General features: G+C 43.6%; 1 long non-coding RNA gene across 1 annotated transcript; it reads right to left on the minus strand.

Annotated features, from left to right (window-relative positions):
• On the minus strand, window positions 6586-22304 carry LOC106503116. The gene is made up of 4 exons (XR_001919597.1): window positions 20758-22304; window positions 17785-17872; window positions 17346-17504; window positions 6586-10932 (listed from the first exon to the last, which is right to left on the minus strand). It is a non-coding gene; the product is annotated as an uncharacterized LOC106503116 (long non-coding RNA).

The raw sequence follows: 25705 nt of genomic DNA on the forward strand, positions 1-25705 counted from the left end.
TGAGCAAAGCTTCCAGGAATGGCTCAGAGAGGGGCCATGCTCAGCTAGCCTGAGTCTTCTTGGCATGCCATCCTTCATTAAAACCAGTTTTAGCAGAAAAGGTATAACTCTGCTTCCTTTTACTGTCTGGTTGAAGCCTAGCACCACCTCCCCAAGTGTATTCAGGCCCAGTGCCATCCCCTTCCCCTCCCTCCCACCACCAACCACCATTTTGGCTGGCCTGGTTCCTGGGTTAAGGTAAGTTCCCAGAGCTGCCCCCATCTTTAGCTTCTCACAGTGTACTCCTAACACCCTTCAGGAAGGAGGAGGCATGCAATCTCAGTCTATCCTGCCAAACAAGGGATCAGAGATGACATCTTCTCCAGAACAAGGGAGGTGGCCCCAGGCACACAGTCTCCTGTTTGCTGTGACAAAGAGACTCACAAGACTTGCCTCCGCCTTAGCCAAGCAGATGCAAAAAGTCTTCAGCTTTAAGCCAAATTCCTTCCTCTTCTAGGCTTCCCTGTGGCTCAGGCGGTAAAGAATCTACCTGCATTGCAGGAGACCTGGGTTTGACTCCTAGGTTGGGAAGATCCCCTGGAGAAGGGAATGGCGACCCACTCCAGTATTTTTGCCTGGAGAATCCCATGGACAGAGAAACCTGGCAGGCTACAGTCCATGGGGTTGCAAAGAGTCAGATACAACTGAGCAACTAACAATTCTCAGAAGTTGAAAATAAGTTGTAGTGTGAGGTAGGAGGAGAACACAATGCCAAAATCAAGGTCCTCTTTCCTGGCACTTAGCAACCTATGTGTTCTACCACCAGAAAACTTTAATTTCAACAATCAGTGATTTCACAGTTTAGTCCAAATAAAATATCATCACAGTACTATCCTTTTCTTTTAAAAAGTGAATGTTAGCCATTCATCATGTCCAGGCTCTGCTTTGGTGTGGATGTAAGCACTTGACCTATATTTGATGACCAGATACCTCTGCCCTAGACTTGACCCAGACCTTACCCCAGAGAAGCAAGGACAGTAGAGACCCAACAAGTAGTTTTTTAGCATGCTTTGGCTGCCTGGCCTCCCTCATTCCTATTTGCTGAATTCAGTCCTCTAGCTTTCCAGGGATTCTGATAGGTTTCCAACAAATTATCTTTCTACTTAAATTGGCAGGAGTATGTTTCTTTGCTTTCAATTATAAATCTCAAATAACAGATGCAGAGAATGTACCTCATCAATAGCTAAGTAGAACAGGCCCAGTTTTGTCTGTCAGGAAGTGTTGGGCTTTTTTCACACTAAATAGGGCTACAAAATTTTTTAAAACATTGTAAAGCAGTGAATTAATTTTCCATTTTAAGAGTATAGCAATAGAAAAATAAATCTGAAGTAGACAGAACTAAAGAAATGATAATAGAAATATACAGTAGGGAAAAATTAACACCAAAAAATGGACTTTTAAAAGATTAACAAAACTGACAAACTTCTAGAAAGACTGACCAGGAAATAAAAGGAGAAAACTGAAATTATCACTATCAGGTATAAGTGGAGGCATCACTACCACTGATTGGACAGTCACTGGAGGGATAACAAGTGACTGTGAACATTTTTCCATGAAGAAAATTTCACTGCTGTAGGGTTTTACCATGAATTCTATTACATAGTTAAGATATTTTTCCAATGTTACACAAACTCTGAAAACAGAAGAGATTTTTCCTAACTTATTCAATGAAGACAGCATTACCCTAAAATAAAAACATAATACACAAATGTAAAAATTAGTATTTCTCAGGAACATAGGCATAAAATCTTCAATTAAATTTTAGGAAATCAAATCCAACCAAATACAAGAGGGTGATCTAGCATGACCAGCCTTTTGGATGGGGTTTGTCTCAGGAATCAAGATTGGTTTAACATTCAAAAACCAGTCAATGTAATTCACCATATTAGGAGAATAAAGAGGAAGAAGCCATATGATTATTTCAAATGTGTGTGCAGAGTAGTACCAACCCCTATCAAAAAAATCTCTCAGCCAGACATACATTGGAGGAATTTCCTTTATGTGATGAAGCAAATATACAAAAAGCCCAGCTAACAGCATATTGAACACTTTTCCCTTAAGATCTGGGACCTGGAAAGCATGTCCATTGTTCTCCATCAGTATTTGATATTTTACTAGGTGTCAGAAAAAAAACATAAACGTAATAAAATACAGATTTAAAAGATTTTAAAAACTCTCTTTATTCACAGAAGTCATGAATATGTGTGTAGAAAATCATGAGAAATCTACAAAGATACTACCAGAAGTACAGAGTGATTTTAACAAGTTTCCAGCATACAGAAATCAATATATTGTTGGGAGCCACGTTAGGCATTACTGAAAAAATGGAGGCACAGCCCTAAACCCCCTCCCTTTGTTCCATAGGCATGGACCCGGAATAAAGGAGTTAGGCTTTGTGATTCTGACTTGTTTTTTCCTTTCTTCGCCTGAGTTGACTGAAGAGAATATTAAGGTGTTTATTGTTTTTGAGAGGAGCATGAGAAGGCATAAAGCCTTCTGCAGCTGTGCCCAAAGAATAATTCATAAAGTTAATCATTGACATTTGTTCAAGGACTTTTACAAAAGAGTGCTCCAGGGTGAACACAGAGGCTTGAGACCATGGAAGGGCTTCCTATCTGAAGCCTATTTGTGAGGAAAGTGTTTATTGAAAAGGAGTTTGCTGAATTTAGGGCTTAGGAATAATTAAAATAGTTAGAAGCTAAAGATTTAAGGGATGCTGTAATGTTAGCATATTCTACTATAGCTTATAGAGATTAGGGACTTTAGAGATATTTATAGCTAGAAGCCCTTTCTTAGAAATAGTGACCTTAGGATACTAGGGGCAAACAGGACTTAGAAAGATAAGAAATAAACCAAGGAATGTGGTATGCAACCCAGACATTAGCATGAGTTACAATGTATTCACAAGGACATGAGAGAAAAAGTAGATAAGAGAATCGCTGAGGGAGGAACTCCTTTTGAGGGGCAACAATGATTTTTGGAGAAAAATAAATCTGGGTCTATGGGAACTAAAAATATCAAACCTCTGACCTAATGCTTTTGTAAAAGTATGAAAGAGAATCATAAGCTTGAAAAAGAGGCAGTCCAAAAAAAACTGAGAGGCTGCCTCAGTTTCTCACCAACACCGCTCACCCCTTCAGGTTGAATCCCTGGCTGCTGGAGCTGGACTCTGGCAATAAATAAACAAATTCTATATTCTCTACGCTACCAGCAAACAATTGAAAACTAAAATTTAAAAGATACCATTTACAAAAGCATTTTTAAGACCTCATGAAGTACTAAAGTACAAATTAGCAAACACTGTACAAGACCTATGCACCCAAAACTATTAATACAAAACAGAGGTTGGCAATCTTTTGCTCTAAAGGACCAAATACGAATTATTATAGGCTTTGCAGTTTATGTATGGTCTCTGTTGCACATTCCTCTGTTTTGCTTTGTTTTCACAATGTTTTTAAAATATTAATACCATTTTAAGCTCTTTGGGACAACAAAACATGCTGTGGATGAAATTTGGCCCACAAGCTGTAATTTATGGAACCTGCTATAAAATATCTGAGAAAAAATGTTTTCAAAAGACCTAAATATAGGGAGGGACTTCCCTGGTGGTCAAGTGGCTAAGATTCCATGCTCCCAATGCAGGGGGCCTGGTTTTGATCCCTGGTTGGGGAATTAAGGTCCCACATGTGAAAGGTTGTTGTTGAATCACGACGCTGGGATTCTTGGCCCCCGCAGAGGAGAAGAATTCAATCCGGGGCCAGAGACGAGGCCTGATCGCTCAGAGCTTTTGTGTAATAAAGTTTTATTAAAGTATAAAGGAGATAGAGAAAGCTTCTGACATAGGCATCAGAAGTGGGTAGAAAGAGTACCCGCTTGTTAGTGTTAGCAATGAAGTTATATACTCTCCAGTAAATCCAAAGAATGTCTGGATGTTGTAAAGACCTCACCAGACCTACTCCCATAATTTACATTTTAAGATAACAGAATTAGCCAGAAGGTTTAATCCAGAGACTGTCCTCAGACAGAATACATTGTTGTTATATAATCCTTGTAAAGAGCAGGTCTACTCCCATAATTTACAGAATTAGCCAGAAGGTTTAATCCAGAGACTGTCCTCAGGCAGAATACATCGTTGTTATATAATCCTAAGGAATGTAGAGAAGAAAAAAGTTTGTCCTTTCTTCCTCCTTGAGAATTCCAGACCCCTCTCTCCTTGGGGACCCCTAGACTTCTTATCAACCTGCCTAGGAAATGACTCTCTCACATGCTGCAACTAAGACTCTGTGCAGCAACATAAGTATTTTAAAAGACCTAAGTAGGAGCTAAAAAGCATGTTGATAAAAGTGAAAGAGGAGAGTGAAAAAGTTGGCTTAAAGCTCAACATTCAGAAAACGAAGATCATGGCATCTGGTCCCATCACTTCATGGGAAGTAGATGGAGAAACAGTGGAAACAGTGTCAGACTTTATTTTTTTGGCTCCAAAATCACTGCAGATGGTGACTGCAGCCATGAAATTAAAAGACACTTACTCCTTGGAAGGAAAGTTATGACCAACCTAGATAGCATATTCAAAAGCAGAGACATTACTTTGCCAACAAAGGTCCGTCTAGTCAAGGCTATGGTTTTTCCTGTGGTCATGTATGGATGTGAGAGTTGGACTGTGAAGAAGGCTGAGTGCCGAAGAATTGATGCTTTTGAACTGTGGTGTTGGAGAAGACTCGAGAGTCTCTTGGACTGCAAGGAGATCCAACCAGTCCATCCTAAAGGAGATCAGTCCTGGGTGTTCATTGGAAGGACTGATGCTAAAGCTGAAATTCCAATACTTTGACCACCTCATGCGAAGAGTTGATTCTTTGGAAAAGACCCTGATGCTGGGAGGGATTGGGGGCAGGAGAAGGGGATGACAGAGGATGAGATGACTCGATGGCATCACCGACTCAATGGACGTGAGTCTGAGCGAACTCCAGGAGTTGGTGATAGGCAGGGAGGCCTGGCGTGCTGCAATTCATGAGGTCACAAAGAGTTGGACAGAACTGAGCGACTGAACTGAACTGAACTGAAGTATAGGGAAAGTTATAACATACTCTTGTGGACTAGAAAGTTAGTTAAGTTGTTCATCTCAGTTCAGTTCAGTTCAGTTCAGTCGCTCAGTCGTGTCCGACTCTTTGTGACCCCATGAGTCGCAGCACACCAGGCTCCCTGTCCATCACCAACTCCTGGAGTTCACTCAGACTCACGTCTGTCAAGTCAGTGATGCCATCCAGCCATCTCATCCTCGGTCGTCCCCTTCTTCTCCTGCCCCCAATCCCTCCCAGCATCAGAGTCTTTTCCAATGAGTCAACTCTTCGCATGAGGTGGCCAAAGTACTGGAGTTTCAGCTTTAGCATCATTCCTTCCAAAGAAATCCCAGGGCTGATCTCCTTCAGAATGGACTGGTTGGATCTCCTTGCAGCCCAAGGGACTCTCAAGAATCTTCTCCAACACCACAGTTCAAAAGCATCAATTCTTCGGCACTCAGCCTTCTTCACAGTCCAACTCTCACATCCATACATGACCACTGGAAAAACCAAAGCCTTGACTAGACGGACCTTAGTCAGCAAAGTAATGTCTCTGCTTTTGAATATGCTATCTAGGTTGGTCATAACTTTTCTTCGAAAGCTAGCGTATGGAATCATAAATTATAAGAGTGACTGGTTCCCTTGGGGCATTAAGGCTTGTAGGTGGCCAGGGTGGATCCACCACCCACTTGGTGTGCCCGGTGTCCATGCACATGGGAGATCTCTCACAGTTGTAGAGGTTGCTGGCAGGCTCATATAAAAGACAACTTTCATCATGCGGATGTGTTACCAACTGACAGGAGCTGTCCTACATCTGAGAGACTGGAGCTCAGTGTGGCCAATGGCTGACATAAGAGGTGAGCCCAAGAAGACTTTGTTATAGGCAGTGACAGTGTTCATTTGGGATGTAACTGTACATTAAGTATCAAAAATGGAAATATATGATGCGTACCTGCAGAGGAGGTACCATAGGCTGGTGCTTAAGTTTGTGAGCTCTGGAATCCAACAGCCTGAGCTCAAATTCTGGCTGAGCTACTAACCACCTGTGTGACTTGCAAAACAGTCTAAGGCTTAAATGCTGTTTTACCAAATTTGTAAAACTAAGAGAAACTGCCTGCCAGGAGAGAATGTGTTGTCAACAGCCACATTTTTGTGTGAGAAACCTTCATAGTCCAGCTGGTGAGGCTCATGACTCTTGCCTCTCCAGGGTGGCCACAGGAAAGGCACACCTGACTCCAGGAGCTGGAGCGGAGCTGGAGTGGCCTCTTGAGGAGGCAGTATTCGGAGCCTTGACCTACCATCACAGAGGGGTCAGGCAGGGTTGCAGGAGTTAACTGGGGGCATCCAAAAGGAAGAGGCTGGGTTAAATTCACCGCCCCCCACCAAACACACACACACACATCTCAGCATGTGCCCTGCTGTAGCTGTCCCACAATGTCTGGGTACACAGTAACCACATGAGACAAGGCTAGGGCTGAGCATCCCGCCCTCCCGCCCTGCCGCCACCCCCATCTCCCCAACCTCGGCCTCTCTGCCCCAGCCTCCCACAAACAAGGCCCCCACGCTGGCAGGATCTAGGCTCCTCTCCTGCTCTGGCTTGGAGCAGACTCTACCCACTAGTGATGACAGAGAAAGGGCTGGTGGACCTTCAGGCACAGGCAGCCTCTGCTGCCCTCGAGTCAGGCACTGAAGTACACACAGACGTGGGGACACATACCTAGGGATGACAGGTATGCAGGCTCTTGGAAGTCACAGTACTGAACAATCTTGTCAAACCAAACACTCATAACCAGCAGCAGAAAGTCAGAACGTGCTAGAAGGTCCTGCTGGGGTTTGGCCTCTGGGCCTCATCCTTTGCCTTTGGCACTTTTTCCTTATGCCATTTGCTGGTGTGTGCCCAGCTGGTGCTCTTTCTCTCTCACATGCTCCAATGCTGTGTCTCAAGCATCAGGCCAAACAGTGCATGCTTTACGCTGGAGGAGCAGGTCGCTAAGAGAACTCTCCCAAGTCGCAACTCTATGCTCTCGGGATCAGACAGTGCATGAACTGCCCCTTGTGTGCAACCTGCTCAGCAAGCTTCACTCTAGCCCCTTCCCCACCCCTGGTTACACCTGTGTTTCCCTTCTGGCTGAGGGAATCCCACTGCCCTGTCTCTCTCCTGGCCCTTTTCTTAGGCAGTTCTATGTGGATCCAGTGCCTCTGTCCCTCCATGTTACTTAAGAGGCAGTATCAGACGAGACAGCCTGAGTGCTCCTCTCTGAGGGTCCTGAATTGGGTGGGAGAGAGCTCTCTGAAGAAGCCTCTGGTGTCCGCTTGTATCTCAAAGAGTCTAGCCACTGAGAAATGGTCAATATTCTCCCTCAGGGGCACAAACTTACACTCCTTCTGGGCTATCCAATCACCCTCCAAAGCCTGATTTAGAGAAGACTGAGCTGAAGACACTGGGAATGTGAAAGAAGGGAATATCTAAGGAGGAAGGAGTCACAAAGTTTCCAAAATGCAGGACTTTCAGAAAAGGGGTCCTTACAGCAATGAAATTATACCACCAGGACCTAGGCTCCTGCTGACAAGTTGTCACGTATTTGGGAGCAGTCCTGAGCCTCTGAAGGGAAACCTCTATTTCAAGAAGAGAGCTTAGGTAAGATATCACCAGAGGCTTTATGAGCTCATTTCCCAAAGGCCCTACCATCAGCAGCTCACACAGCCCTACTGGAGGCGTCTGGCCTCTTTGCAAGTGTGATGCAAGTGCAGCCGGCCTGTCTGACCCAGCCACAGTCTGCTTCCTACAGTTGGAGTGGTTGAGAAAGAGTTTGATGAAGACCACTGACTCAGTTCTTCAGCCTTACCGAAGCAAAAGTAGACTCAGAGAGGAGGGCTTTCACATAGTCAAGGAAAAATTCTCCACCCTCACCTGTCAATGGTGGGCTCTGTAAACAGAACACAGCAATGCCACTACTGCTGCCACCGCTGCTGCTACTACCGCTGTCGTGGGATCAAGTGAGAGGCCCTGCATCCTACCTTCCAGTAAGGTCACTGCTGAAGACCTGAGCTTGGGGAAGAACACAGCACCAACAAAACCATAGGTCAGAGGATAAAACTGAGGCCACCGCTGATAGCAGTGCCACTCAACCTGCCTATTCCTTTGCCCTGGTCGTTGCCAGGGACTGTAGTTCCATTGCCACTGGCCACTCTCCCCTGGCAGATTCCAGAGACTACCCCATTAGTAACCACTGATTTGACTGACCTGTCTGCTCCCACGCCTATCCCCCACACCAGATATCAGTCATGAAATAAGATGCACAATTTCAAACTCTCCTTCTTTTGCTGTTGCTGCTGTTTCTCACTTCAGATTCCAACCCATACTTGGGGTTCCATGTACTAACGAGACTGAATAGATGCTACCAGCAACCCAGTCCCTCAGTCATAGTTCCACAGGAACTTCTGGTCTCACCATACCTCCTGGCACCTCCCTTCTCTCCTCAAAGCTTACTTTCTATAGAAATGAATCACCTTCACCTAGGTGGGTGGATTCTCCTCCCTCTTTACAGACTTCTCTTCAAATCCATTTCATGAGCGTCCCAGACTTTGTCAGCCAGCCCATCACTGCTTCTGCAATCACTTCCTCTATCCGTCAGCCCATCTGCAGCCTAGACCTCTCAGGGGCCTTTGGACTTTGGTGTAACTGACATGGACACCACTCTGCCTTCCCAAGTTTTCATTTTCAGGATCCTGTGTGAGCTCCCTGGCACTTTACCAGGTCTATCCCAGTATGGAGCAGATATGCCCTGCAAAGGCCAGCCATCACTTGCCCACCTACTTTTATGGTCTGCATCCCTACCTGAACTTTCAACGTTCCCTTTGGGGCAGGAACCATCATTTAGCTGGGGATCTATACGGGCAGCAGAAGGGGCCACTCTCCCCAGTGTCCCTTGTCTTTTCTGGCCCACCTACCACTGATTCTGCAGTCACCTCAATCCAATAACCAGCACCTCTTCAGACATGGCATCCAAGCCTGTCTTTGACTCTGAAGAAATTGATGTGGATACTATAACCAATTCCCAGTCTATTACCTTCTTGCCTCCTCTTGACAGCTTTAAGAGCTCTGTCTCTTTGGGAAACCTGGCTGCCCCCAGTTAATCCTCTCACTAAGCACCTACTGCATCCCTGGAACCCCAAAGTAGCACAACTCAGCTTTGGGGAGTTTGACACCCTGTGTTCCAACTCTGGCATCCCTGTGGGCACCAAGCCAGCCTTTGGTGGCACTTCACCTCATTTCACCCTTTCTTGCTCTGGAGCTGCCACCAGAATGCACAGTACTGAGGACTGCGGCTCACTTTTTGCCAACATCCTTTGAGACCCATTTGCATTTAAGGGATTTTCGGCACCTGTGGGTAGTGGCATCTTTGGGGTCATTGTGTATGTCCCAGGCCCCAGTTTCATGTCTGAAACACTCAGCTTTGGAGCAAGGCCAAGTGGGACACCTAGAACCACAGCTAATTTGGGGGAAGAAGGCTTAGACCTGAGCACCAGGCTCCTGTCAGCCTACTACACTCCTGTTACAATTGGAGAAGCCAGCACTACTGAGAGCAAATCTGTCTTGGGAGACACTTTCCTTCCTGCCTATAATAAGAACGCCTAGAGTCAGCCCAGCCACCTGCTACCACAGGATAAGACAGCATCACTGAGAAGGAACATGTGCCAGAAGACACTTCTGTCCTTCCATGTGTTCAGATTGCCTGGGACCCACCCAACCAGGGTACATCTGTTGCAGATAAGGATATGGAACCATAACTGTGCTGGAGACACTTCTTTTTGTGCCTATAGTCTATAGCCATTGAAAGGGTGAGCACCTCACCTATGCTTAGAGGTCATTATGTCCCTACCTACAGTGAGAACTCCTGGTTCCCACCTGGACAGAGCACATGTTTTGCAACAGGAAGGGCCAACACCATCCCAGCGTTTAGCATCTTCTCTTTTTGCATCTGATCTGAATACTTGGGCCCACCCAGTCAGAGCAAATCTGTTACTCCAGGAGAAGCCTGCACCACTGAGAAGAAACACATGCCAGAAGACACTGCTGTTCCTGCCTTCCACCAGTCACCTCGTGCCCATCTGGACACAGCACATCTTTTGCTGTCTGATGGGCCAGCATCATATCTGTGATTGGAAGGGCTGCTGTCAAGAGTACTTGGGGCACATAGTTCAGAGCACAAGTTATATGATGGGAGAAGGCAGCTTCTGGATATTTATGTTCCCGCCACCATTCAGACTGGCTGGCTGCTTGTGGTCAGACCACAGTCTAATGGGACAACACCATACACTTTTAGGAAGCTACTTCTATTCTTACCTTCACTCAGAATACCTGGGCCCCACCCAGAACACTCCCTCTGATGTGGAGGCATGAATACCACTAAGGAAACACAAACATCAGTACCTTTGCTGGTATCTTTCAGAGCAAATGTAGCTCTGAAATGGCCACAGCAAGCAGCAATCTCACCTCAGGGCACTTATATCACCTACCCATGTTTCTTTGGAGATAGAAGTATTGGATCACCAACCCACTCATTTTCTTCTGCTGAAAGAAACAGTGTCTCAGCAACCAGAAGCAAATGCTATCTAGAAATGGTGGGTGATGGTAGTTACCATGAATGGACTTTGCTCTTCTGGGAAGAGGCTCAGCCCCTTCTAGTTATGTCAAACAAACTTAACTGCCCTCTGTCCTCCTAGAGTAAGCTGGAGGCCCAATACCTCAGAGTATGTGCTTATGTATGTGCAAAAGGGTGTGGTTTTGGATGAGACTGGTCAGAAGTCAACACACTGGCCTTGCGAAGTTCCACTGTAGAGAGAAGAAAGAGATCAGTAAGTATCAACCATGTCATTCATACCTGGTTTCAATTGTTAGCCTGGCCAGTTCAAGCTACAGGCTAGTTTTCCTCTGGTCTTGGATGGACAGTATCCCCTTGCAGCTTAAAGCTGCCCCCACGTTTGCCTTACCCATTTGCCTCAATATGCCCTTTTCTTTCTTAGACAATATATGTGTGTGTATATATATATATATGTATATATATATATATTATAATCTTCCTGACCCTAAGGATCGAACCCGCGTCTCCTGTGGTCCTGCATTGCAGGTAGATTCTTTACCATCGAGCCACCAAGAAACCTATATATATATAAAGCCAGTCATATATATTTTTAAAAGTTTATATAAAACCAGTCATATTATATCTATCTATATATATATATTATATATCTATATGTATATATATATATATGACTGCTTTTATATAAACACACAGGGATTAAACCCAGGTTTCCCCCATTGCAGGCGGATTCTTTACCAGCTGAGCCACAAGGGAAGCCCAAGAATACTAGAGTGGGTAGCCTGTACCTTCTCCAGTGAATCTTCCCAACCCAGGAATAAAACCAGGGTCTCCTGCATTGCAGGCAGATTCTTTACCAACTGAGCTATCAGGGAAGCCCCTATAAACACACACACACACACACACACACACACACACACATATAAATATATGGTGTGGCTATACTGCATCCTATTTGCTGAACTACAGAACTCTGAAAAGTCAAATCAGGCTCAACACATCACCAGTCATACAAGGGAATTTTTCCTCCACAGTTGGGTAAAAGAGCAAAGATATATGAGCAAAGGTTCAATTAATAAGAACAAGACTATAATATTAAGTTTATATATGAAATATATATAAATAAATATATCTATATACTAAAAATAAGATGTGCTGTAGCCATATGCTACAACTGCACATGCTGAATCTGAAATCTCCATATTTTATTGAAAATTTTAAAAAGTTTGGCTGCTCTGCATGGCATGTAGAGTCTTAGTTCCCAGACCAGGGATCCAGCCTGCGTCCCCTACACTGGTAGTGCCAAGTCTTAACCACTGGACTACCAGGGAAGTCCCTGAAATCTAAATATTCTAAATGCAAGGGATGGCAACCCATGAGGAACTGAAGCTCAGAGAAGAGAGAGAGTGGTGAGCCTCTCTTGCCTCTTTCCTCTGTGCTCCTCTCCCATCCCTCTGATTTCACTGAAGCGTGAAATCACACTGAAGCGTATTTCAGGGAAACACACTTAACAATTCTGGCCTTTTAAAGATAATCAAATGTCTCAGCTGTGTGTTTCTCTTTCATTTAGACTTAGGCAATTCATCCCCACACATTCATAACTCTACCAGAGAGGATGGATGTGGCATCTAGGCTCTCGCAGCCACTCTGTAAGCATTGCAGTTTTAGATTTAGGATATCACATATTATACTGGAAATGTTTCCATGCTCCAAGAAAAGTTCCTTCTTTCAAGGAAATAACTGGAAAAGACCAATTTGGAAAAATAATTGGTTTCTGGCATTACTCTAAAGGCCTAAAATAGCAAGCCCCAATAGTAATAATTTCACAGGGAAGCCTGACGTGCTGCAGTCCATGGGGTCACAAAGAGTCGGACATGACTGAGCAACTGAACAATGACACCCAGATCTGGCTGAATATATAATCCTGCTGTCTCCACTAGACTTATTTCTTGAAATATTTCTTGTCTAAGACAATCTATCTATTATAAGAGCTATCTAAAGCTGGGAGAAAAAGAAAAACACCAACATTTTCCTCAGCTGCTATATGTTTTGTTAAACATTTATCCAGTGATGATTCTATACTAAACATTCTGCTAGGGCCGAATGATACAGAGTTTAAAGACATCTCTTGCCCCGAAGGAATTTACAATACAGAAGGAAAGACAAAGACTATATGTTAAAGCTGAAGGACTTATTAGGGATGTGGGAGCAGATAAGGACAGATAAAGAGCAGATAAAACTTAGAATTAACAAGCAGTTCTTCAGAAACTCCTTCCAAAAATGAAGACAAGGAAATTCTGTCGTGGTTGGGTGTTTGGGATTCTGCACTTTTACTGCTGATGGCCCAGGTTTGATCTACGGTTGGGGAACTAAGATCCTACAAGCCATTTGGTGCAGCAGAATAAAATAACCTGGATGGCCAGACTATGGAATATTAAAAAAAAGAAGAAGAAGAAGACCAAGAGACTTCAAGTTCCACATTGAAGGAGCTTGGGGGTTGCCACTCTGCCCTAGCAAGGAAAGGGCTAAACAGACTGAACAATCAACAGCTCTTTTTCAATCTGGGACAGAAGTGAGTGCACAGGGCAAACCGTTACCCCTAAGGCTGGAGAGACAGGTGGATCCGAGGAGTCACAGCTTACCAGAACAAAGATTTGGGAGCAGAAACCACTGTGGGAACCAGCGCCAGAGAAGGGAAGCCCGAATTATCACTGACAAGCTTCTGGAAGCTCGATGTGGACAAGTCTGAAAAGTTAACAATTCTATGGAGACCCATTCAGAAGCAGGCCTCCCCAGAGACATACCAGAAATGAAAGAGGAAACATTGTTAAGATTACATGGTCACTAAAAGGATAATAAACGAATACCATAAACAAATCTATGCCCACAAATTTGATAAGCTAGATGAAATGGACCAATTATTCAAGAGACACAGTGTGCCAAACTTCACACAAGAAGAAACAGACCATTTGAATAAGCCTAAATCTCTTCAGGAAATGAATTCAATAGTTAGTTACTTTCCAAAACACAGAGCCTGAAGCCCAAATGGGCTCACTTGGAATTCTACCAGACATTTAAGGAAGAAATTATGTCAATTCTCTACAATCTATTTTAGAGATTGTAAAAGCAGAGAAGCAGAGAAAAAACTTCCTCAACCCACTCTCTGATGCCAGCATCCCTAACACCAAAATCAGACACCTATGACAAGAAAATTTCAGAACAATGTCTCATGAACATAGACCTAAAAATCCTCAACAAACTATAAGCAAACCACATTCAACAATGTATACAAAGTACTGGACGTCCCAGGTGGTGCTAGTGCAGAAGCACCTGACAATGCAGAAGACATGAGATGCAGGTTCGATTCCTGGATCGGGAAAATCCCTTGGAAGACCACATGGCAACCCACCCCAGTACCCTTTCTTGGAGAGTCCCATGGACAGAGGAGCCTGGAGGGCTACACTCCAAGCTGTCGCAAAGAGCTGGACACGACTGAAGCGACTTAACATGCATATAAAGTATTACACATCATGACCAAGTGGGATTTAGCCCAGTCACGGAAGGCTGGTTCAACATTTAAAGGAGTGACATCAGCATCATGATAGTGAGAGCTGTTCTTTTTTTCTCTCCTCTGTGATTTACAACTCATCAGATCTCTAAAACTGAGGGGGGAAAAATGCTTCTGCCCAGCATACCAGGACATCTGAGCGATCCATCCATCTGTGCACCCAAAAGTGGGTAGACTGGACCATGGAGCAGGTGACAGAGCAAAGAAGGTGGCAGCAGAGCAGCCACAGCAGAGGTTGTGACAGGAGAGATGGCAACAACCAGTCCAGCAGCAAGATGAAAATCAAGTAATACAATCCATCACATCAACAGGCTAAAAAAGAAAAATCAAATGATCAGATCCATAGATGCAGAAGAAGCACTGGACAAACTCTGACACCCATTTGAAATCAGAACTCTCAGCAAACTTGGGATTTCCTCGTGGCTCAGACGGTAAAGAACCTGCCTGCAATATGGGAGACCCAAGTTCGATCCCTAGGTCTGGAAGATCCCCTGGAGAAGGAAATGGCGAATGCTGTAAACGACTGAGGGCAGGAGGAGAAGGGGGCAACAGTGGATGAGATGGTTGGATAGAATCTTTGACTCAGTGGACATAAATTTGAGCAAACTCTGGGAGATAGTGAAAGACAGGGAAGTTTGGTGTGCTGCAGTCCATGGGGTCACAAAGAGTCAGACTTGATTTAGCAATTGAACAACAGCAAAACTTTTCTCTCAGCAATGTTTGTAGTAAAGGTCAGCTAATTACAACCTAAAAGAAGAATATATGAGATCATATGTTTGCACGTGTTCATGCTCAGTGGCGTCCAACTCTGCAACCACATGGACTGCAACATGCCAGGCCTCCCTGTCCATCACCAACTCCTGGAGTTTACTCAAACTCGTGTCCATTGAGTCAGTGATGCCATCCCACCATCTCATTCTCTGCCATCCCCTTCTCCTCCCGCCTTCAATCTTTCCCAGCATCAGGGTTTTCTCAAATGAGTCAGCTCTTCTCATCAGGTGGCCAAAATATTGGAGATTCAGCTTCAGCATCAGTATTTCCAATGAATATTCAGGGTTGATTTCCTTTAGGATTGACTGGTTTGATCTCCTGGCTGTCCAAGGGACTCTCAAGAATCTTTCTCAGCACCACAATTCAAAAGCATCAATTCTTCAGTGCTAAACCTTCTTTATGGTACAACTCTCACATCTGTACATGACTACCATAGCTTTGACTACACAGATGTTTGTTGGCAAAATGATGTCTCTGCTTTTTAATATGCTATCTAGGTTTGTCAAAGCTTTTCTTCAAAGGAGCATCTTGTAATTTCATGGCTGCAGTCATCATCTGCAGTGATTTTGGAGCCCCCCAAAATAAAGTCTCTCCTGTTTCTATTTTTACCCCATCTATTTGTCATGAAGTGATGAGACCAGATGCCATGATCTTGGTTTTTTGAATGTTGAGTTTTAAGCCAGCTTTTTCACTCTCCTCTTTCACTTTCATCAAGAGGCTCTTTAGTTCTTTTTTGCTTTCTTCCATTAGAGTGGTGTCATCTGCATATCTGAGGTTATTGATATTTCTCCTGGGAATCTTGATTCCAGCTTGAGCTTCATCCAGCCCAGCATTTTGCATGATGTTCCCTGCATGTAAGTTAAATAAGCAGGGTGACAACATACAGCCTTGATGTACTCCTTTCCCAATTTTGAACCAGTCCATTGTTCCATGTCTGGTTTCAACTGTTGCTTCTTGACCTGCATACAGGTTTGTCAGGAGACAGGTAAGGTGGTCAGGCATTCTCATCTCTAAGAATTTTCCAGTTTGTTGTGATCCACACAATCAAAGGTTTTAGCATAGTCAATGAAGCAGGAATAGATGTTTTCCTGAAATCCCCTTGCTTTTTCTATGACCCATTGGATGTTGGTAATTTGATCTCTGGTTCCTTTGCCTTTTCTAAATCCAGCTTGGTCATTTGGAACTTCTTGGTTCACATACATTAAAGCCTAGCTTGAAGGATTTTGAGCATTACCTTGCTATCATGTAAAATGAGCGCAAATGTGCAGCAGTTTGAACATTCTTTGGCATTGCCTTTCTTTGAAATTGGAATGAAAACTGACCTTTTCCAGTACTGAGGCCACTGCTGAATTTTCCAAATTTGCTGGCATATTGAGTGCAGCACTTTCACAGCATCATCTTTTAGGATTTGAAATAGCTCAGCTGGAATTTCATTACCTCCACTGGTTTGTTAGTAGTTAGCAATGCTTAAAGCTCATTTGACTTCACATTCCAAGACGTCTGGCTCTAGGTGAGACATCATACTATCATGGTTATCTGGGTCATGAAGATATTTTTTGTATAGTTCTTCTGTATATTCTTGACACTTCTTAATCTCTTCTGCTTCTGTTAGGTTCTTGTGGTTTCTGTCCTTTATCATGCCCATATTTGCATAAAATCTTCCTTTGATATCACCAATTTTCCTAAATAGGTCTCTAGTGTTCTCATGCTACTGTTTTCCTCCATTTCTTTGCATTGTTTGCTTAAGAAGGCTTTCTTATCTTTCCTGGCTATTCTCTGGAACTCTGCATTAGTTGGGTATATTTTCCCCCTTTTCCTTTGCCTTTTGCTTCTCTTGTTTTCTCAGCTGTCTGTAAAGCCTCCTCAGACAACCATTTTGCCTTGCTGCATTTCTTTTTCTTTGGGATGATTTTGGTCACTGCCTCTTGTACAATGTTGTGAACTTCTGTCCGGAGTTTTTCAGGCACTCTGTCTACCAGATCTAATCCCCTGAATCTATTTGTCACCTCCACTGTATAAAGGGATTTGATTTAGGTCATACCTGAATGGCCTAGTGGTTTTCCCTAGTGTCCTCAATTTAAGCCTGAATTTTGCAATAAGTACCATAAAGACTAATTTTTTTAATTGTAAGTGATGCTGCCATGATGAGGTGCCACAGCCCAGGTGGTTAAATTAAGGAGCTCTAGAATCAGATGGACTGGGTTCATATTCTGGGCTGCTGCTATCATCTATACCACCTAGAAAATAAGTATAAGGCTTATATGCTGTTTTACCAAATTTGAAGGAAGGAAAAGAGAACATGGTTACCAGGAAAAGATGCTGTGGAAAGCAGCGTCCCAGGTTTCACCTCAGAAAGCTTCAGTGCCCAGATGGTGATGCTGCTGGCTCATACCTTTCCCGAGCACCAGGGCACGGAGAGGAGCTGGATATGACCAGGGAGGAGGTAGTGTCAGGAGCTCTGAACTACTGTATGAGGAGGAGAGGAAGGAAAAACATGTCTTTTATAGCAGCAGTCTGAAAGGAAGGCGCTGAGGGGTCTTATGCCCCTGCTGCTCTGGTCTCTCCTCCCCACCTCAGCCCCCCACCCTCTGCGGCCTCCAGGGCTACCTGAGTGGACGCCAGTTGCCCCAGAAGCTTAACGGCTCTCGCCCTCCTGCTACCAGGGGCTACCTGTGCTGGGAGGATCAGAGTGGCTCCAGCCTCCACCTCTGGAGACAGGGACGAAGGGGAAAGGCTGGCGGCTTACAGATGCTGGCTGCCAAGTGAGCTTCTGCTGTCCTGTCCAGTCAGTCTCCACACCTCAAGGGACCCGTTTGGTAGCAAATGCCTGTAACCTGGTCAGGAAAGGCCCGAAGTTCAGAGAGTTCAGCAGGGTTGGGCCATTGGACCTCCCCCTTTGCCTTTTGTTGTCATATCCTCGCGCCCTTGCACACACACTTTCTCAGTTGCCAGTTTTTCCCGTTCCTAGAGATCTCGTCAAGAAAATTAGAGATACCAAGGGAACATTTCATGCAAAGATGGGCTTGATAAAGGACAGAAATGATATGGACCTAACAGAAGCACAAGATATTAAGAGGAGGTGGCAAGAATACACAGAAGAACTGTACAAAAAAATCTTCATGACCAAGATAATCACGACGGTAGAGCCAGACATCCTGGAATGTGAAGTCAAGTGGGCCTTAGAAAGCATCACTATGAACAAAACTAGTGGAGGTGATGGAATTCCAGTAGAGCTATTTCAAATCCTGAAAGATGATGGTGTGGAAGTACAGCACTCAATATGCCAGCAAATTTGGAAAACTCAGCAGTGGCCACAGGACTGGAAAAGGTCAGTTTTCATTCCAATCCCAAAGAAAGGCAATGCCAAAGAATGCTCAAACTACCGCACAAATGCACTCATCTCACACGCTAGTAAAGTACTGCTCAAAATTCTCCAAGCCAGGCTTCAGCAATACGTGAACCATGAACTTCCAGATGTTCAAGCTGGTTTTAGAAAAGGCAGAGGAACCAGATATCAATTGCCAACATCTGCTGGATCATTGAAAAAGCAAGAGAGTTCCAGAAAAACATCTATTTCTGCTTTATTGACAATGCCAAAGCCTTTGACTGTGTGGATCACAATAAACTGTGGAAAATTCTGAAAAAGATGTGAATACCAGACCACCTGACCTGCCTCTTGAGAAACCTATATGCAGGTCAGGAAGCAATAGTTAGAACTGGACATGGAACAACAGACTGGTTCCAAATAGGAAAAGGAGTAAGTCAAAGCTGTATATTGTCACCCTACTTATTTAACTTATATGCAGAGTACATCATGAGAAATGCTGGGCTGGAAGAAGCACAAGCTGGAATCAAGATTGCCAGGAGAAATATCAATAACCTGAGATATGCAGATGACACCACCCTTATGGCAGAAAGTGAAGAGGAGCTAAAAAGCCTCTTGATGAAATTGAAAGAGGAGAGTGAAAAAGTTGGCTTAAAGCTCAACATTCAGTAAACTAAGATCATGGCACTAGTCCCATCACTTCATGGGAAATAGGTGGGGAAACAGTGGAAACAGTGTCAGACTTTATTTTTCTGGGTTCCAAAATCACTGCAGATAGTGATTGCAGCCATGAAATTAAAACGCTTATTTCTTGGAAGAAAAGTTATGACCAACATAGAACCAACCTGCTTTTGTCTATTCAAAAGCAGAGACATTACTTTGGTAACAAAGGTCCATCTAGTCAAGGCTATGGTTTTCCCAGTTCATGTACGGAGGACTGTGAGTGGACTGTGAAGAAAGCTGAGTGCCGAAGAATTGATGCTTTTGAACTGTGGTGTTGGAGAAGACTCTTGAGAGTCCCTTGGACTGCAAGGAGATCCAACCAGTCCATTCTGAAGGAGATCAGCCCTGGCTGTTCTTTGGAAGGAATGATGCTAAAGCTGAAACGCCAGTACTTTGGCCATGTAATGCAAGAGTTGACTCATTGGAAAAGACTCTGATGCTGGGAGGGATTGGGGGCAGGAGGAGAACGGGACGACAGAGGATGAGATGGCTGGATGGCATCACTGACTCGATGGACGTGAGTTTGAGTGAACTCCGGAGATGGTGATGGACAGGGAGGCCTGGTGTGCTGCAATTCATGGGGTTGCAAAGAGTCGGACACGACTGAGTGACTGAACTGAACTGAACTGAGAGGAAAAGTCAGACTCTGCTTGCTTCATATTCTGAATATCCTGATGTAATTTAGAAATATCAATACTAAAATCTGAATGATTCCAGATGCCTAAAATATGATTCTTAATGCGTTCCCAAGAATGCATGGACTCATTCACTTGTAGAGGGGTAATGCACATCCATTTAAATTCAGCATGGCACCTTAAAGATAATTTAATTTTTAAGTTTGCAATTTCTTGCCCCATAAGCAGAACTCCTTCCAAAGCATTGACCTTATTTTCTATTTTCTTATCTATAATTTCCTGCATAGTAAGAGCTACGGAGACACTTTTGGACAGCTGATTGACAAACGAGGCCATGTGCACTTCTTTTGACAGGGCAACAGCAGAAACCACACCTGAAGCAATTATGGCAATCAAAGCAGTTATTCCCACAACCAGAGGTGCAATGAATCTCTTAGGCCGAGAAATTAAGCCATTAAATTCATATAAAACTTTCAATGCATAATCATTAAACCATTGTCCCTCTAATTTTACAGAAACCATCAAATATGGTAGTTGCTTTACAATCATCACAGCGTTATAATTATTATAATCATTTCCATCAACACAATTTGATATAAAATAATTCACACATATAACATTGTAAACAGTTTCTCCTTCAGAAACTTCCTAATCACTCTGATTTCCAGCCAACAAATAGGCATAGGGAGAATGTACGCAGGCCCGTACAATATATCTTTGTTCATTTAAAGGTCTATGTAAAATCACAGGTGCCATAGCCGCCAATGCTTTCCATAACTCAGGCTGCATGGGACCCGTTCCATCGAAGCTCACTAAAGGAGGAACCCATCCATTAACATGCACCTAGTGATCACTAAAGGCATAGGGAGAAATGAATTATTCCATGTGGACCTATAAGTCCCATCATTTATTCAAAAGATAGGGGCACCCCCATTCAGTCAGAAAATGTCTGGTGGCAACAATGGGAATAGATAACCTTATGGCATACAAGCATTCTTTTCAACGAGGAAAGCCAGAAGTTCTGCTTATGTTTTACCAGGCCTGCAGTCCTTGTTCATCAGAGTCCAGAGGGGGCAGTGCACAGCTTGGAAAGTCCTTTTTCGACGAGCTTTTGATCTCCCCATCTTCCCTCGGTCCCGGACTCCAGGACTCCGGGGATCTCAGTGACCTCAGGGGTCTTTGTGATCTTGGAGATCTCATGGGACTGGACATGTCGAATCAGTCTGTCAGGAATCCAGACAGGAGAAGTGGAATTCTGTGGAAAAACACAAGCATACCCTCTCCCGCAAGTTAACGGCACATCTTGGCCCTTTCCACTCTCCGGTAAGGAGGTCTTTCCACTTAACCAGGGGCCGATTCATAGCCCCTTCAGGAGTCAAGTGTCTCATTATTGCAGTCTGCCGCTGTGTGTCCACATTTAAATGATTAATTACAAACAAAGCATGGTGTAAAACATGATGTGGAGAGGAATACGTAAATTCTCCCTGTTTTAATTTAGCTATCTGATTTTTTAAAGTCTGGTGTGCCCTTTCCACTATGGCTTGGCCTTGGGGATTATAAGGTATTCCTGTTGAATGTACTATGGAAAATTGTTGACAAATCTCTTAAAAGCAGCAGAAGTATAAGCTGGGGCATTATCTGTTTTTATCTGTTCAGGGTGTCCTATTTGGGAAAAGCACTGAAACAAGTGTTGAATTACATCTTTTGCTGCTTCACTTGATCTAGTAGAGGCTATAGTAACATGAGAAAAGGTATCCACATAACATGTACAAAGGACAGTTTTCCAAAGGCCGGGATATGAGTTACGTCCATTTGCCAGAGAGCATTAGGCCTAAGGCCTTGGGGATTTACTCCTAATGGTGGAGATGGATTAAATAGTGGGCAATTTGGACATAACTTAACTATTTGTCTAGCTGTTTCCCTAGGGATATGAAATTCATACCTTAACCCAGCTGCATTTTGATGGTGAATTTTGTGAGAATTTTTGGCCTTGTCAAGCTTTTCATGTAAGTTTAAAGCAATTACTTTAGTTAATGCATCTGCCAAAGCATTTCCTTCATGCAAAGGGCTGGGCAAGCCGGAATGGGCTCTAATATGTCCCACAAAATATTTCTTAACTCTGTGTTTAATCTCTTTCTGTAAATCAGATAACAAGGAGAAGATGGTAGTTTTATTTTCCAGAATATTAGCAATCTCAATATGAGGAAACAACCCTACAATATATCGGGAGTCAGTCAAAAGATTGAAGGTGTGGTCTCTTAAATGTTGAAAAGCCCAAATAACTTTTTGTAACTCAGCCCTCTGGGCAGATGTCTCTTCAGTTACCTGAACATGAGATTTTCTATTAATGATTTCCTTTACCATTAGAGGAACCATCTGTGAAAACTAAAATTCCCCCTTCCAAACGTTGAATACAAAATTTCTTCAGAAAAATCACTGGATGTGTTTTCAAAAAATGTAAAAAGGGGGCTTGAGGGCAAATGAAATAAAATTTGACCCCTGAAATCTATCAGGGCAACTTGTCAATCATCACTGTTTTGAAAAAGAAATTGCAGTTGATCCTTATTGAATGGAATCACTATATTTGCTACTTCTTTTCCAAAAAGTTCCATACTTCTTTTCCAAAAAGTTCCAAACTTCTTTTTCTACCTTTCATAATTAATTGTGCCACCAAGCTGGGATAAGACAAAACTATTTGGGGGGGGGGGGGGGTACCTGGTAGATGGAGCCATTCCAATGGGCCTTCTTGCCAGAAGCATCCTGTGGGTGTATGTTCTGTGGTGAGAATAATTAAATCCCATCCTCTGGTAATATTAACCCTAATTAACTGATCATTTAAAGCCTCATCTGCTTTAACAAAAGCCGACTCTGCCTCACTAGTCAATTCTCTCTTAGAACTGGGATTATGACCGCCCCTTAAGCAATTAAACAAAGGCTTTAAATCTGCAGTAGCCAGTCTTGAATGTGGGCGTACCAATCAATACCTCCTAATAATTTTTGGAAATCATTTAAAGTTAGTAAACGATCTCTCTGCAGCTGCAAAGGGGCATGACTCACGGTGTGGGTATTTAATACCCTCCCTAAATAAGAAAAAGGAGGATTTACTTGTATCTTATCTGGAGAAATTAAGACGCTTACTCCTTGGAAGGAAAGTTATGACCAACCTAGATAGCATATTCAAAAGCAGAGACATTACTTTGCCCACTAAGGTCCGTCTAGTCAAGGCTATGGTTTTTCCTGTGGTCATGTATGGATGTGAGTTGGACTGTGAAGAAGGCAGAGCGCCGAAGAATTGATGCTTTTGAACTGTGGTGTTGGATAAGACTCTTGAGAGTCCCTTGGACTGCAAGGAGATCCAACCAGTCCATTCTGAAGGAGATCAGCCCTGGGATTTCTTTAGAAGGAATGATGCTAAAGCCGAAACTCCAGTACTTTGGTCACTTCATGTGAAAAGTTGACTCATTGGAAATGAGAGATGCTGGGAGAGATTGGGGGCAGAAGAAGGGGACGACAGAGGATAAGATGGCTGGATGGCATCACTGACTCGATGGATGTGAGTCTGAGTGAACTCTGGGAGTTGGTGATGGACAAGGAGGCCTGGCGTGCTGTGATTCATGGGGTCACAAAGAGTCGGACACGACTGAGTGACTGAATTGAACTGAACTATCTGGAGCTATCTTCAAACTCCAGTTTTCCAAGGCCTCAATTTAGATAAGATTTTGTTGCTACAAGGCTCTGTCTTTATGAGCTGCCAAAATATCATCCATATAATGTATCAAATATAGAACCTTATACTTTCTTCTAACATTTTGCACAGCTTGGTCTACAAATTTCTGACACAAGGTGGGGCTATTTTTCATTCCCTGAGGCAAAACCTTCATTGAAACCTTCTATAGGGCTGTAAAATTAGCTGAAGGGAGACTGAAGGCAAACCGCTTACAATCTTGATCAGCCAGGGGAATGGTAAAGAAACAATCCTGTAGAACTATTACATTATACTGAAAGGCATAGCCACTGGGGAAGGGAGGCCCGGCTGGAGGGCACCCATGTCTTCCATAGTTACGTTTATAGCTCTCAAATCTTGTAACAATTCTCCATTTTCTTGATTTCTTCTTAACAAAAATAGGAGTATTCCAGGGGCTATTAGAAGGTTCTGTATGGCCAGCTGCCAGTTGTTCCACAACTAAATCCTCAGCTGCCTGTAGCTTTTTAGCTGTTAAGGGCCATTGTTCCACCCATACCAGATCAGATTTCCAGGTAATAGGGTCAGCAGCAAGAGCAACAGCCTCGAAGATAAATTTGAATATCCTAGACCTTCTGTATTTTTGTTAGGAATCATCTCTAATGGAGAAACAATTTTCTGCTGATCTTCACCAAGCCCCTTATCAGGATTATACCTCATTTGCAGCATTTGACTAGTAACCTTTTTATCTGGGCTATATAAAAGCAGTCCCATCTGAGGTAATATATCTCTCCCCCATAAAGAAAAAGGTAGTGAAGGAATCACATATAGACAAAAGGTGCCTTGTGCCCCCTTCTCATATGACCAGGTTAAAATTTGTGAGCTCTTAGCAACTGAGAGCACTGACCCTATTCCTACTAGGCCGGCACTGACCCTATTCCTACTAGGCCGGCACTGGTCAAGTGTGTCGGCCAGGACGAGGGCCAATCTTTTCCAGCAATGCAAGAGATGTCTGCTCCAGAATCTAACAGCCCTGACATTTTATTCCCTTGAATTAAAAGATCTTTCAAAGGCCTTGAAGCTGTAATTTCCTGCACCCAAAAGGCTGGATCATTAGATCCAAATCCTCTGGGGCCCCTAGCTTGAGAAGTCAAGTTTTTTCCTATCTGATAATAAGGTAAAAGCAAAAGCTGTGTTACTCTTTGACCTTTATTAATTTGCACAGTTTTGGTAGGCGGTGAGATCAAAACTTTAATTTCCCCAATATAATCAGAATCTACTACACCAGACACCACCGAAATTCCTTGAAAACAAAGCGAGCTATACCCCAGCACAAGTCCTACAATGCCCTCAGGTATTGGAATCAGAGTAATGGGCACAAGGGGTTAATATTGTTGCCAAGTCCCCTTATCGGTCTGCTTCTTTCCTAGCCTGGGTGAGGCCCCCCTGAGGGGGTTTTTGCACGCATCTGCTTTAAAAGCTCCTTTGTTCAAAAAATGTTTTATCTTCCTCAGCCTTAGGCAACGCTTTGGGAGGCTTTAGAGGCAAAGTGGGGAACTCCTGGGCCTGGGAGGCATAAACGGAGATTGCCTTAAATCAGAAAGTAGTGGATAAGTTTTTAAAGGTTTGTGCAGAGTGGAAGAGGGCTCGCCAGGGCACCTGGCCACAGCATCCTGTAAGCCCTCTCCTTCCTCAGGAGGTAGAGCACAGTCTCCCTCCTTTTATTCATCAATGGCAGAAAATATGATCTGCGCAGAAGGTGGAGACCCACCACCAACCACTATAGCCTCCCCCATAGGCTGTCTAACAGCCTCATGACGAGGGTCCAAGACATTTCTAATCATATTCCACGGAGCAAAAACATATACAGGAACCCTTTCTGGCCCATGCAAAGTATAAATGTAGAAATTTAGACAGTCTTCCTGTGCTTTCTTTAATGCCTCTCTCTATGGGCTAGCATGTGAAGTAATATTTCAATAAACATTTGTCTATTCTTAGATGTAGAGAAACCCATTCTCCTAGAGAATATTCTTATTCATTCTGTACCCTCCTCACCCTGCCTAAACTGCAGAGGGGTGCCGGCCACCCACAGGTACAATCCTAACTGCCCCGCGTTACAATCTCAAATTACTTACCTTTCAGTGTCCCTCTTCGGGCTCTGGAGTCCAGCTCTAGCAGCCAGAAATTCAACCTGAAGGGGTGAGCAGTGTTGGCGAGAAACTGAGGCAGCCTCTCAGTTTTCTTGGACTGCCTGTTTATTTCAAGCTTATGATTCTCTTTTATACTTTTACAAAAGCATTAG

Source organism: Capra hircus, chromosome 18 (assembly GCF_001704415.2).
Source record: "Capra hircus breed San Clemente chromosome 18, ASM170441v1, whole genome shotgun sequence".
Lineage (NCBI taxonomy): Eukaryota > Metazoa > Chordata > Mammalia > Artiodactyla > Bovidae > Capra > Capra hircus.